At 46.1% G+C, this 13,431-nt stretch overlaps 9 non-coding genes across 9 annotated transcripts; all 9 read right to left on the minus strand.

The window, feature by feature from the left end:
* Positions 1–484: 484 nt before the first annotated feature.
* On the minus strand, positions 485–675 carry LOC142288756 (U2 spliceosomal RNA). Its single transcript, XR_012749390.1, has one exon. It is a non-coding gene; the product is annotated as a U2 spliceosomal RNA (small nuclear RNA).
* A 1,391-nt stretch (positions 676–2,066) lies between these two features.
* Positions 2,067–2,257, minus strand: LOC142288788 (U2 spliceosomal RNA). Its single transcript, XR_012749420.1, has one exon. It is a non-coding gene; the product is annotated as a U2 spliceosomal RNA (small nuclear RNA).
* A 1,391-nt stretch (positions 2,258–3,648) lies between these two features.
* LOC142288790 (U2 spliceosomal RNA) lies at positions 3,649–3,840 on the minus strand. Its single transcript, XR_012749422.1, has one exon. It is a non-coding gene; the product is annotated as a U2 spliceosomal RNA (small nuclear RNA).
* A 1,390-nt stretch (positions 3,841–5,230) lies between these two features.
* On the minus strand, positions 5,231–5,422 carry LOC142288789 (U2 spliceosomal RNA). Its single transcript, XR_012749421.1, has one exon. It is a non-coding gene; the product is annotated as a U2 spliceosomal RNA (small nuclear RNA).
* A 1,393-nt stretch (positions 5,423–6,815) lies between these two features.
* On the minus strand, positions 6,816–7,006 carry LOC142288768 (U2 spliceosomal RNA). Its single transcript, XR_012749401.1, has one exon. It is a non-coding gene; the product is annotated as a U2 spliceosomal RNA (small nuclear RNA).
* A 1,387-nt stretch (positions 7,007–8,393) lies between these two features.
* Positions 8,394–8,584, minus strand: LOC142288779 (U2 spliceosomal RNA). The gene has a single exon (XR_012749412.1). It is a non-coding gene; the product is annotated as a U2 spliceosomal RNA (small nuclear RNA).
* A 1,387-nt stretch (positions 8,585–9,971) lies between these two features.
* On the minus strand, positions 9,972–10,162 carry LOC142288791 (U2 spliceosomal RNA). Its single transcript, XR_012749423.1, has one exon. It is a non-coding gene; the product is annotated as a U2 spliceosomal RNA (small nuclear RNA).
* A 1,387-nt stretch (positions 10,163–11,549) lies between these two features.
* Positions 11,550–11,740, minus strand: LOC142288798 (U2 spliceosomal RNA). Its single transcript, XR_012749425.1, has one exon. It is a non-coding gene; the product is annotated as a U2 spliceosomal RNA (small nuclear RNA).
* A 1,387-nt stretch (positions 11,741–13,127) lies between these two features.
* Positions 13,128–13,318, minus strand: LOC142288757 (U2 spliceosomal RNA). The gene has a single exon (XR_012749391.1). It is a non-coding gene; the product is annotated as a U2 spliceosomal RNA (small nuclear RNA).
* Between the last annotated feature and the right edge of the window lie 113 nt (positions 13,319–13,431).

The following is a 13,431-nucleotide window of genomic DNA, read 5'->3' on the forward strand; positions in this document are numbered from 1 at the left end:
AAGCAAACTATTCCTCCAGGAGAGGGCGCCAACAGACTACTAAAGAGATCATCATTACTCAAAGAAAACCCCAAAAACCAATGCATGATAGGAATAAACAGGTAACTTTCTTTGGAGTGGAAGCGGAGAGATCGCACCAGATGCCAATTCTAGATGTTATCACACCTGTGGTCACTGCAGCAGCAGGTGAATCCACTTTGTCCAAAAGGGATCTATTCCATTCAATTGCAAATGATCTAGATAAGACAGAGAACTGCAGCACGGGGGACATAGCCGAGTTGGTCAGGTTGAGTGGTGATGAGTTTGCTATTTGGATGAATAAAGAAAGTCAAAAGTGTGAAAGATAAAAAACAAAAGGAGGAAGTGTGAAAAGTGAATGGGCCAAATTGAGGTGCATATGAAGACGTATGCTTTCTTCCAATTCATTAAATCGGGCTAATATGAATCAGGTGAATTGAGTTCTGCTTTTGGAAACTGGGTTAAGAAGGGGTGCACCGTTCCTGGAGGTACTGCAATACCAGGTCAATGCGTGGAGTGGACAGAGCAAGCTCTTTTTCCATCTCCCTGTTCTAAAAATCCATTTAATATATGGTCCCCAGATAGGGGACGTATCAGATATTAAACTGATAAGAACAGATACTACACTTGATCTTAGCCAAAAGGCCGAGAAGCGATAACCAGAATTGGTTTGGGCCTCGAGTGGCACCCTGGCCTATGCCGGACACATCTTAGGGAGAGAGAGCGAGAGGGAGACAAACCCACGCCTACACAAGACATTTTGTCACCCAAGCCAACCCTTGAAAAGGCTGCTTTGCAGAGCCAAAACAAGAAGAATGGTGCGTTTTGCAGCCGCCGCCCACTGCAATGAATCTGAATAACTCCTCCTTTAGGGCGCAAGCAACTCCCCTCCCCCCTTGCAGTCTTTCCAATTCACGATACAAAAAGACGGACAGGACAGGTTGCCTGACTTTCCGTCACTGCCACCCTTTGCCATCCTTACCCGTAGAAAGCCCTTTCATCATCCCCAAACCCTAATCTTTTCCCTTTCCTTCCCAGCCCCCAAACCCTGCCCTCTGTACCTTTCTCACCACCCGCTTCCCTTCTCCTGTCATCCCCCTACCACCCGGGAAAAAAAGAGATTGCCCCCTCCTTCCACTAGCCCACCCTCCCACCCAAAGAACAACTTCTTCTGCGCAGCTTGTTTTCTAGGCAGCAGCGCTATTGTGATGTCATCGGGGGGCATTGTGACAAGCCGCCAGTGTTCCGTCTCTTCATGTTGTGCACAGTTCAAACGGAAAATACATCAACAGGCAGACTACAGAAAAGCTTACTATCAAAGGTTAGAGGGGGGCTTTCTCAGAGGGCTTTTTACAGTTTTTCTATTCCCAATTAGCCGTTTAAGTGTACTTATTGAAAGTAGTAATTCTTTCATAGGCCGCCCTTTCTTAGTATTTGACGTTCCTTATATTGCGGTATGAGGCTTCGCAGTAGGTTGCAAACATTCATCACCCATGACTTTCCCCAATTGAGCTCAGAAGCTCAATGTCTATCATGACCTCTCTTTTAGAATGTCCAAGAGCAAGCAAACTATTCCTCCAGGAGAGGGCGCCAACAGACTACTAAAGAGATCATCATTACTCAAAGAAAACCCCAAAAAACCAATGCATGATAGGAATAAACAGGTAACTTTCTTTGGAGTGGAAGCGGAGAGATCGCACCAGATGCCAATTCTAGATGTTATCACACCTGTGGTCACTGCAGCAGCAGGTGAATCCACTTTGTCCAAAAGGGATCTATTCCATTCAATTGCAAAATGATCTAGATAAGACAGAGAACTGCAGCACGGGGACATAGCCGAGTTGGTCAGGTTGAGTGGTGATGAGTTTGCTATTTGGATGAATAAAGAAAGTCAAAAGTGTGAAAGATAAAAAACAAAAGGAGGAAGTGTGAAAAGTGAATGGGCCAAATTGAGGTGCATATGAAGACGTATGCTTTCTTCCAATTCATTAAATCGGGCTAATATGAATCAGGTGAATTGAGTTCTGCTTTTGGAAACTGGGTTAAGAAGGGGGTGCACCGTTCCTGGAGGTACTGCAATACCAGGTCAATGCGTGGAGTGGACAGAGCAAGCTCTTTTTCCATCTCCCTGTTCTAAAAATCCATTTAATATATGGTCCCCAGATAGGGGACGTATCAGATATTAAACTGATAAGAACAGATACTACACTTGATCTTAGCCAAAAGGCCGAGAAGCGATAACCAGAATTGGTTTGGGCCTCGAGTGGCACCCTGGCCTATGCCGGACACATCTTAGGGAGAGAGAGCGAGAGGGAGACAAACCCACGCCTACACAAGACATTTTGTCACCCAAGCCAACCCTTGAAAAGGCTGCTTTGCAGAGCCAAAACAAGAAGAATGGTGCGTTTTGCAGCCGCCGCCCACTGCAATGAATCTGAATAACTCCTCCTTTAGGGCGCAAGCAACTCCCCTCCCCCTTGCAGTCTTTCCAATTCACGATACAAAAAGACGGACAGGACAGGTTGCCTGACTTTCCGTCACTGCCACCCTTTGCCATCCTTACCCGTAGAAAGCCCTTTCATCATCCCCAAACCCTAATCTTTTCCCCTTTCCTTCCCAGCCCCCAAACCCTGCCCTCTGTACCTTTCTCACCACCCGCTTCCCTTCTCCTGTCATCCCCCTACCACCCGGGAAAAAAAGAGATTGCCCCCTCCTTCCACTAGCCCACCCTCCCACCCAAAGAACAACTTCTTCTGCGCAGCTTGTTTTCTAGGCAGCAGCGCTATTGTGATGTCATCGGGGGGCATTGTGACAAGCCGCCAGTGTTCCGTCTCTTCATGTTGTGCACAGTTCAAACGGAAAATACAATCAACAGGCAGACTACAGAAAAGCTTACTATCAAAGGTTAGAGGGGGGCTTTCTCAGAGGGCTTTTTACAGTTTTTCTATTCCCAATTAGCCGTTTAAGTGTACTTATTGAAAGTAGTAATTCTTTCATAGGCCGCCCTTTCTTAGTATTTGACGTTCCTTATATTGCGGTATGAGGCTTCGCAGTAGGTTGCAAACATTCATCACCCATGACTTTCCCCCAATTGAGCTCAGAAGCTCAATGTCTATCATGACCTCTCTTTTAGAATGTCCAAGAGCAAGCAAACTATTCCTCCAGGAGAGGGCGCCAACAGACTACTAAAGAGATCATCATTACTCAAAGAAAACCCCAAAAACCAATGCATGATAGGAATAAACAGGTAACTTTCTTTGGAGTGGAAGCGGAGAGATCGCACCAGATGCCAATTCTAGATGTTATCACACCTGTGGTCACTGCAGCAGCAGGTGAATCCACTTTGTCCAAAAGGGATCTATTCCATTCAATTGCAAATGATCTAGATAAGACAGAGAAACTGCAGCACGGGGACATAGCCGAGTTGGTCAGGTTGAGTGGTGATGAGTTTGCTATTTGGATGAATAAAGAAAGTCAAAAGTGTGAAAGATAAAAAACAAAAGGAGGAAGTGTGAAAAGTGAATGGGCCAAATTGAGGTGCATATGAAGACGTATGCTTTCTTCCAATTCATTAAATCGGGCTAATATGAATCAGGTGAATTGAGTTCTGCTTTTGGAAACTGGGTTAAGAAGGGGTGCACCCGTTCCTGGAGGTACTGCAATACCAGGTCAATGCGTGGAGTGGACAGAGCAAGCTCTTTTTCCATCTCCCTGTTCTAAAAATCCATTTAATATATGGTCCCCAGATAGGGGACGTATCAGATATTAAACTGATAAGAACAGATACTACACTTGATCTTAGCCAAAAGGCCGAGAAGCGATAACCAGAATTGGTTTGGGCCTCGAGTGGCACCCTGGCCTATGCCGGACACATCTTAGGGAGAGAGAGCGAGAGGGAGACAAACCCACGCCTACACAAGACATTTTGTCACCCAAGCCAACCCTTGAAAAGGCTGCTTTGCAGAGCCAAAACAAGAAGAATGGTGCGTTTTGCAGCCGCCGCCCACTGCAATGAATCTGAATAACTCCTCCTTTAGGGCGCAAGCAACTCCCCCTCCCCCTTGCAGTCTTTCCAATTCACGATACAAAAAGACGGACAGGACAGGTTGCCTGACTTTCCGTCACTGCCACCCTTTGCCATCCTTACCCGTAGAAAGCCCTTTCATCATCCCCAAACCCTAATCTTTTCCCTTTCCTTCCCAGCCCCCAAAACCCTGCCCTCTGTACCTTTCTCACCACCCGCTTCCCTTCTCCTGTCATCCCCCTACCACCCGGGAAAAAAAGAGATTGCCCCCTCCTTCCACTAGCCCACCCTCCCACCCAAAGAACAACTTCTTCTGCGCAGCTTGTTTTCTAGGCAGCAGCGCTATTGTGATGTCATCGGGGGGCATTGTGACAAGCCGCCAGTGTTCCGTCTCTTCATGTTGTGCACAGTTCAAACGGAAAATACATCAACAGGCAGACTACAGAAAAGCTTACTATCAAAGGTTAGAGGGGGGCTTTCTCAGAGGGCTTTTTACAGTTTTTCTATTCCCAATTAGCCGTTTAAGTGTACTTATTGAAAGTAGTAATTCTTTCATAGGCCGCCCTTTCTTAGTATTTGACGTTCCTTATATTGCGGTATGAGGCTTCGCAGTAGGTTGCAAACATTCATCACCCATGACTTTCCCCAATTGAGCTCAGAAGCTCAATGTCTATCATGACCTCTCTTTTAGAATGTCCAAGAGCAAGCAAACTATTCCTCCAGGAGAGGGCGCCAACAGACTACTAAAGAGATCATCATTACTCAAAGAAAACCCCAAAAACCAATGCATGATAGGAATAAACAGGTAACTTTCTTTGGAGTGGAAGCGGAGAGATCGCACCAGATGCCAATTCTAGATGTTATCACACCTGTGGTCACTGCAGCAGCAGGTGAATCCACTTTGTCCAAAAGGGATCTATTCCATTCAATTGCAAATGATCTAGATAAGACAGAGAACTGCAGCACGGGGACATAGCCGAGTTGGTCAGGTTGAGTGGTGATGAGTTTGCTATTTGGATGAATAAAGAAAGTCAAAAGTGTGAAAGATAAAAAACAAAAGGAGGAAGTGTGAAAAGTGAATGGGCCAAATTGAGGTGCATATGAAGACGTTATGCTTTCTTCCAATTCATTAAATCGGGCTAATATGAATCAGGTGAATTGAGTTCTGCTTTTGGAAACTGGGTTAAGAAGGGGTGCACCGTTCCTGGAGGTACTGCAATACCAGGTCAATGCGTGGAGTGGACAGAGCAAGCTCTTTTTCCATCTCCCTGTTCTAAAAATCCATTTAATATATGGTCCCCCAGATAGGGGACGTATCAGATATTAAACTGATAAGAACAGATACTACACTTGATCTTAGCCAAAAGGCCGAGAAGCGATAACCAGAATTGGTTTGGGCCTCGAGTGGCACCCTGGCCTATGCCGGACACATCTTAGGGAGAGAGAGCGAGAGGGAGACAAACCCACGCCTACACAAGACATTTTGTCACCCAAGCCAACCCTTGAAAAGGCTGCTTTGCAGAGCCAAAACAAGAAGAATGGTGCGTTTTGCAGCCGCCGCCCACTGCAATGAATCTGAATAACTCCTCCTTTAGGGCGCAAGCAACTCCCCTCCCCCCTTGCAGTCTTTCCAATTCACGATACAAAAAGACGGACAGGACAGGTTGCCTGACTTTCCGTCACTGCCACCCTTTGCCATCCTTACCCGTAGAAAGCCCTTTCATCATCCCCAAACCCTAATCTTTTCCCCTTTCCTTCCCAGCCCCCAAACCCTGCCCTCTGTACCTTTCTCACCACCCGCTTCCCTTCTCCTGTCATCCCCCTACCACCCGGGAAAAAAAGAGATTGCCCCCTCCTTCCACTAGCCCACCCTCCCACCCAAAGAACAACTTCTTCTGCGCAGCTTGTTTTCTAGGCAGCAGCGCTATTGTGATGTCATCGGGGGGCATTGTGACAAGCCGCCAGTGTTCCGTCTCTTCATGTTGTGCACAGTTCAAACGGAAAATACATCAACAGGCAGACTACAGAAAAGCTTACTATCAAAGGTTAGAGGGGGGGCTTTCTCAGAGGGCTTTTTACAGTTTTTCTATTCCCAATTAGCCGTTTAAGTGTACTTATTGAAAGTAGTAATTCTTTCATAGGCCGCCCTTTCTTAGTATTTGACGTTCCTTATATTGCGGTATGAGGCTTCGCAGTAGGTTGCAAACATTCATCACCCATGACTTTCCCCAATTGAGCTCAGAAGCTCAATGTCTATCATGACCTCTCTTTTAGAATGTCCAAGAGCAAGCAAACTATTCCTCCAGGAGAGGGCGCCAACAGACTACTAAAGAGATCATCATTACTCAAAGAAAAACCCCAAAAACCAATGCATGATAGGAATAAACAGGTAACTTTCTTTGGAGTGGAAGCGGAGAGATCGCACCAGATGCCAATTCTAGATGTTATCACACCTGTGGTCACTGCAGCAGCAGGTGAATCCACTTTGTCCAAAAGGGATCTATTCCATTCAATTGCAAATGATCTAGATAAGACAGAGAACTGCAGCACGGGGACATAGCCGAGTTGGTCAGGTTGAGTGGTGATGAGTTTGCTATTTGGATGAATAAAAGAAAGTCAAAAGTGTGAAAGATAAAAAAACAAAAGGAGGAAGTGTGAAAAGTGAATGGGCCAAATTGAGGTGCATATGAAGACGTATGCTTTCTTCCAATTCATTAAATCGGGCTAATATGAATCAGGTGAATTGAGTTCTGCTTTTGGAAACTGGGTTAAGAAGGGGTGCACCGTTCCTGGAGGTACTGCAATACCAGGTCAATGCGTGGAGTGGACAGAGCAAGCTCTTTTTCCATCTCCCTGTTCTAAAAATCCATTTAATATATGGTCCCCAGATAGGGGACGTATCAGATATTAAACTGATAAGAACAGATACTACACTTGATCTTAGCCAAAAGGCCGAGAAGCGATAACCAGAATTGGTTTGGGCCTCGAGTGGCACCCTGGCCTATGCCGGACACATCTTAGGGAGAGAGAGCGAGAGGGAGACAAACCCACGCCTACACAAGACATTTTGTCACCCAAGCCAACCCTTGAAAAGGCTGCTTTGCAGAGCCAAAACAAGAAGAATGGTGCGTTTTGCAGCCGCCGCCCACTGCAATGAATCTGAATAACTCCTCCTTTAGGGCGCAAGCAACTCCCCTCCCCCTTGCAGTCTTTCCAATTCACGATACAAAAAGACGGACAGGACAGGTTGCCTGACTTTCCGTCACTGCCACCCTTTGCCATCCTTACCCGTAGAAAGCCCTTTCATCATCCCCAAACCCTAATCTTTTCCCTTTCCTTCCCAGCCCCCAAACCCTGCCCTCTGTACCTTTCTCACCACCCGCTTCCCTTCTCCTGTCATCCCCCTACCACCCGGGAAAAAAAGAGATTGCCCCCTCCTTCCACTAGCCCACCCTCCCACCCAAAGAACAACTTCTTCTGCGCAGCTTGTTTTCTAGGCAGCAGCGCTATTGTGATGTCATCGGGGGGCATTGTGACAAGCCGCCAGTGTTCCGTCTCTTCATGTTGTGCACAGTTCAAACGGAAAATACATCAACAGGCAGACTACAGAAAAGCTTACTATCAAAGGTTAGAGGGGGGCTTTCTCAGAGGGCTTTTTACAGTTTTTCTATTCCCAATTAGCCGTTTAAGTGTACTTATTGAAAGTAGTAATTCTTTCATAGGCCGCCCTTTCTTAGTATTTGACGTTCCTTATATTGCGGTATGAGGCTTCGCAGTAGGTTGCAAACATTCATCACCCATGACTTTCCCCAATTGAGCTCAGAAGCTCAATGTCTATCATGACCTCTCTTTTAGAATGTCCAAGAGCAAGCAAACTATTCCTCCAGGAGAGGGCGCCAACAGACTACTAAAGAGATCATCATTACTCAAAGAAAACCCCAAAAACCAATGCATGATAGGAATAAACAGGTAACTTTCTTTGGAGTGGAAGCGGAGAGATCGCACCAGATGCCAATTCTAGATGTTATCACACCTGTGGTCACTGCAGCAGCAGGTGAATCCACTTTGTCCAAAAGGGATCTATTCCATTCAATTGCAAATGATCTAGATAAGACAGAGAACTGCAGCACGGGGACATAGCCGAGTTGGTCAGGTTGAGTGGTGATGAGTTTGCTATTTGGATGAATAAAGAAAGTCAAAAGTGTGAAAGATAAAAAACAAAAGGAGGAAGTGTGAAAAGTGAATGGGCCAAATTGAGGTGCATATGAAGACGTATGCTTTCTTCCAATTCATTAAATCGGGCTAATATGAATCAGGTGAATTGAGTTCTGCTTTTGGAAACTGGGTTAAGAAGGGGTGCACCGTTCCTGGAGGTACTGCAATACCAGGTCAATGCGTGGAGTGGACAGAGCAAGCTCTTTTTCCATCTCCCTGTTCTAAAAATCCATTTAATATATGGTCCCCAGATAGGGGACGTATCAGATATTAAACTGATAAGAACAGATACTACACTTGATCTTAGCCAAAAGGCCGAGAAGCGATAACCAGAATTGGTTTGGGCCTCGAGTGGCACCCTGGCCTATGCCGGACACATCTTAGGGAGAGAGAGCGAGAGGGAGACAAACCCACGCCTACACAAGACATTTTGTCACCCAAGCCAACCCTTGAAAAGGCTGCTTTGCAGAGCCAAAACAAGAAGAATGGTGCGTTTTGCAGCCGCCGCCCACTGCAATGAATCTGAATAACTCCTCCTTTAGGGCGCAAGCAACTCCCCTCCCCCTTGCAGTCTTTCCAATTCACGATACAAAAAGACGGACAGGACAGGTTGCCTGACTTTCCGTCACTGCCACCCTTTGCCATCCTTACCCGTAGAAAGCCCTTTCATCATCCCCAAACCCTAATCTTTTCCCTTTCCTTCCCAGCCCCCAAACCCTGCCCTCTGTACCTTTCTCACCACCCGCTTCCCTTCTCCTGTCATCCCCCTACCACCCGGGAAAAAAAGAGATTGCCCCCTCCTTCCACTAGCCCACCCTCCCACCCAAAGAACAACTTCTTCTGCGCAGCTTGTTTTCTAGGCAGCAGCGCTATTGTGATGTCATCGGGGGGCATTGTGACAAGCCGCCAGTGTTCCGTCTCTTCATGTTGTGCACAGTTCAAACGGAAAATACATCAACAGGCAGACTACAGAAAAGCTTACTATCAAAGGTTAGAGGGGGGCTTTCTCAGAGGGCTTTTTACAGTTTTTCTATTCCCAATTAGCCGTTTAAGTGTACTTATTGAAAGTAGTAATTCTTTCATAGGCCGCCCTTTCTTAGTATTTGACGTTCCTTATATTGCGGTATGAGGCTTCGCAGTAGGTTGCAAACATTCATCACCCATGACTTTCCCCAATTGAGCTCAGAAGCTCAATGTCTATCATGACCTCTCTTTTAGAATGTCCAAGAGCAAGCAAACTATTCCTCCAGGAGAGGGCGCCAACAGACTACTAAAGAGATCATCATTACTCAAAGAAAACCCCAAAAACCAATGCATGATAGGAATAAACAGGTAACTTTCTTTGGAGTGGAAGCGGAGAGATCGCACCAGATGCCAATTCTAGATGTTATCACACCTGTGGTCACTGCAGCAGCAGGTGAATCCACTTTGTCCAAAAGGGATCTATTCCATTCAATTGCAAATGATCTAGATAAGACAGAGAACTGCAGCACGGGGACATAGCCGAGTTGGTCAGGTTGAGTGGTGATGAGTTTGCTATTTGGATGAATAAAGAAAGTCAAAAGTGTGAAAGATAAAAAACAAAAGGAGGAAGTGTGAAAAGTGAATGGGCCAAATTGAGGTGCATATGAAGACGTATGCTTTCTTCCAATTCATTAAATCGGGCTAATATGAATCAGGTGAATTGAGTTCTGCTTTTGGAAACTGGGTTAAGAAGGGGTGCACCGTTCCTGGAGGTACTGCAATACCAGGTCAATGCGTGGAGTGGACAGAGCAAGCTCTTTTTCCATCTCCCTGTTCTAAAAATCCATTTAATATATGGTCCCCAGATAGGGGACGTATCAGATATTAAACTGATAAGAACAGATACTACACTTGATCTTAGCCAAAAGGCCGAGAAGCGATAACCAGAATTGGTTTGGGCCTCGAGTGGCACCCTGGCCTATGCCGGACACATCTTAGGGAGAGAGAGCGAGAGGGAGACAAACCCACGCCTACACAAGACATTTTGTCACCCAAGCCAACCCTTGAAAAGGCTGCTTTGCAGAGCCAAAACAAGAAGAATGGTGCGTTTTGCAGCCGCCGCCCACTGCAATGAATCTGAATAACTCCTCCTTTAGGGCGCAAGCAACTCCCCTCCCCCTTGCAGTCTTTCCAATTCACGATACAAAAAGACGGACAGGACAGGTTGCCTGACTTTCCGTCACTGCCACCCTTTGCCATCCTTACCCGTAGAAAGCCCTTTCATCATCCCCAAACCCTAATCTTTTCCCTTTCCTTCCCAGCCCCCAAACCCTGCCCTCTGTACCTTTCTCACCACCCGCTTCCCTTCTCCTGTCATCCCCCTACCACCCGGGAAAAAAAGAGATTGCCCCCTCCTTCCACTAGCCCACCCTCCCACCCAAAGAACAACTTCTTCTGCGCAGCTTGTTTTCTAGGCAGCAGCGCTATTGTGATGTCATCGGGGGGCATTGTGACAAGCCGCCAGTGTTCCGTCTCTTCATGTTGTGCACAGTTCAAACGGAAAATACATCAACAGGCAGACTACAGAAAAGCTTACTATCAAAGGTTAGAGGGGGGCTTTCTCAGAGGGCTTTTTACAGTTTTTCTATTCCCAATTAGCCGTTTAAGTGTACTTATTGAAAGTAGTAATTCTTTCATAGGCCGCCCTTTCTTAGTATTTGACGTTCCTTATATTGCGGTATGAGGCTTCGCAGTAGGTTGCAAACATTCATCACCCATGACTTTCCCCAATTGAGCTCAGAAGCTCAATGTCTATCATGACCTCTCTTTTAGAATGTCCAAGAGCAAGCAAACTATTCCTCCAGGAGAGGGCGCCAACAGACTACTAAAGAGATCATCATTACTCAAAGAAAACCCCAAAAACCAATGCATGATAGGAATAAACAGGTAACTTTCTTTGGAGTGGAAGCGGAGAGATCGCACCAGATGCCAATTCTAGATGTTATCACACCTGTGGTCACTGCAGCAGCAGGTGAATCCACTTTGTCCAAAAGGGATCTATTCCATTCAATTGCAAATGATCTAGATAAGACAGAGAACTGCAGCACGGGGACATAGCCGAGTTGGTCAGGTTGAGTGGTGATGAGTTTGCTATTTGGATGAATAAAGAAAGTCAAAAGTGTGAAAGATAAAAAACAAAAGGAGGAAGTGTGAAAAGTGAATGGGCCAAATTGAGGTGCATATGAAGACGTATGCTTTCTTCCAATTCATTAAATCGGGCTAATATGAATCAGGTGAATTGAGTTCTGCTTTTGGAAACTGGGTTAAGAAGGGGTGCACCGTTCCTGGAGGTACTGCAATACCAGGTCAATGCGTGGAGTGGACAGAGCAAGCTCTTTTTCCATCTCCCTGTTCTAAAAATCCATTTAATATATGGTCCCCAGATAGGGGACGTATCAGATATTAAACTGATAAGAACAGATACTACACTTGATCTTAGCCAAAAGGCCGAGAAGCGATAACCAGAATTGGTTTGGGCCTCGAGTGGCACCCTGGCCTATGCCGGACACATCTTAGGGAGAGAGAGCGAGAGGGAGACAAACCCACGCCTACACAAGACATTTTGTCACCCAAGCCAACCCTTGAAAAGGCTGCTTTGCAGAGCCAAAACAAGAAGAATGGTGCGTTTTGCAGCCGCCGCCCACTGCAATGAATCTGAATAACTCCTCCTTTAGGGCGCAAGCAACTCCCCTCCCCCTTGCAGTCTTTCCAATTCACGATACAAAAAGACGGACAGGACAGGTTGCCTGACTTTCCGTCACTGCCACCCTTTGCCATCCTTACCCGTAGAAAGCCCTTTCATCATCCCCAAACCCTAATCTTTTCCCTTTCCTTCCCAGCCCCCAAACCCTGCCCTCTGTACCTTTCTCACCACCCGCTTCCCTTCTCCTGTCATCCCCCTACCACCCGGGAAAAAAAGAGATTGCCCCCTCCTTCCACTAGCCCACCCTCCCACCCAAAGAACAACTTCTTCTGCGCAGCTTGTTTTCTAGGCAGCAGCGCTATTGTGATGTCATCGGGGGGCATTGTGACAAGCCGCCAGTGTTCCGTCTCTTCATGTTGTGCACAGTTCAAACGGAAAATACATCAACAGGCAGACTACAGAAAAGCTTACTATCAAAGGTTAGAGGGGGGCTTTCTCAGAGGGCTTTTTACAGTTTTTCTATTCCCAATTAGCCGTTTAAGTGTACTTATTGAAAGTAGTAATTCTTTCATAGGCCGCCCTTTCTTAGTATTTGACGTTCCTTATATTGCGGTATGAGGCTTCGCAGTAGGTTGCAAACATTCATCACCCATGACTTTCCCCAATTGAGCTCAGAAGCTCAATGTCTATCATGACCTCTCTTTTAGAATGTCCAAGAGCAAGCAAACTATTCCTCCAGGAGAGGGCGCCAACAGACTACTAAAGAGATCATCATTACTCAAAGAAAACCCCAAAAACCAATGCATGATAGGAATAAACAGGTAACTTTCTTTGGAGTGGAAGCGGAGAGATCGCACCAGATGCCAATTCTAGATGTTATCACACCTGTGGTCACTGCAGCAGCAGGTGAATCCACTTTGTCCAAAAGGGATCTATTCCATTCAATTGCAAATGATCTAGATAAGACAGAGAACTGCAGCACGGGGACATAGCCGAGTTGGTCAGGTTGAGTGGTGATGAGTTTGCTATTTGGATGAATAAAGAAAGTCAAAAGTGTGAAAGATAAAAAACAAAAGGAGGAAGTGTGAAAAGTGAATGGGCCAAATTGAGGTGCATATGAAGACGTATGCTTTCTTCCAATTCATTAAATCGGGCTAATATGAATCAGGTGAATTGAGTTCTGCTTTTGGAAACTGGGTTAAGAAGGGGTGCACCGTTCCTGGAGGTACTGCAATACCAGGTCAATGCGTGGAGTGGACAGAGCAAGCTCTTTTTCCATCTCCCTGTTCTAAAAATCCATTTAATATATGGTCCCCAGATAGGGGACGTATCAGATATTAAACTGATAAGAACAGATACTACACTTGATCTTAGCCAAAAGGCCGAGAAGCGATAACCAGAATTGGTTTGGGCCTCGAGTGGCACCCTGGCCTATGCCGGACACATCTTAGGGAGAGAGAGCGAGAGGGAGACAAACCCACGCCTACACAAGACATTTTGTCACCCA

Source organism: Anomaloglossus baeobatrachus, unplaced genomic scaffold (genome assembly GCF_048569485.1).
Source record: "Anomaloglossus baeobatrachus isolate aAnoBae1 unplaced genomic scaffold, aAnoBae1.hap1 Scaffold_850, whole genome shotgun sequence".
Taxonomy (NCBI): domain Eukaryota; kingdom Metazoa; phylum Chordata; class Amphibia; order Anura; family Aromobatidae; genus Anomaloglossus; species Anomaloglossus baeobatrachus.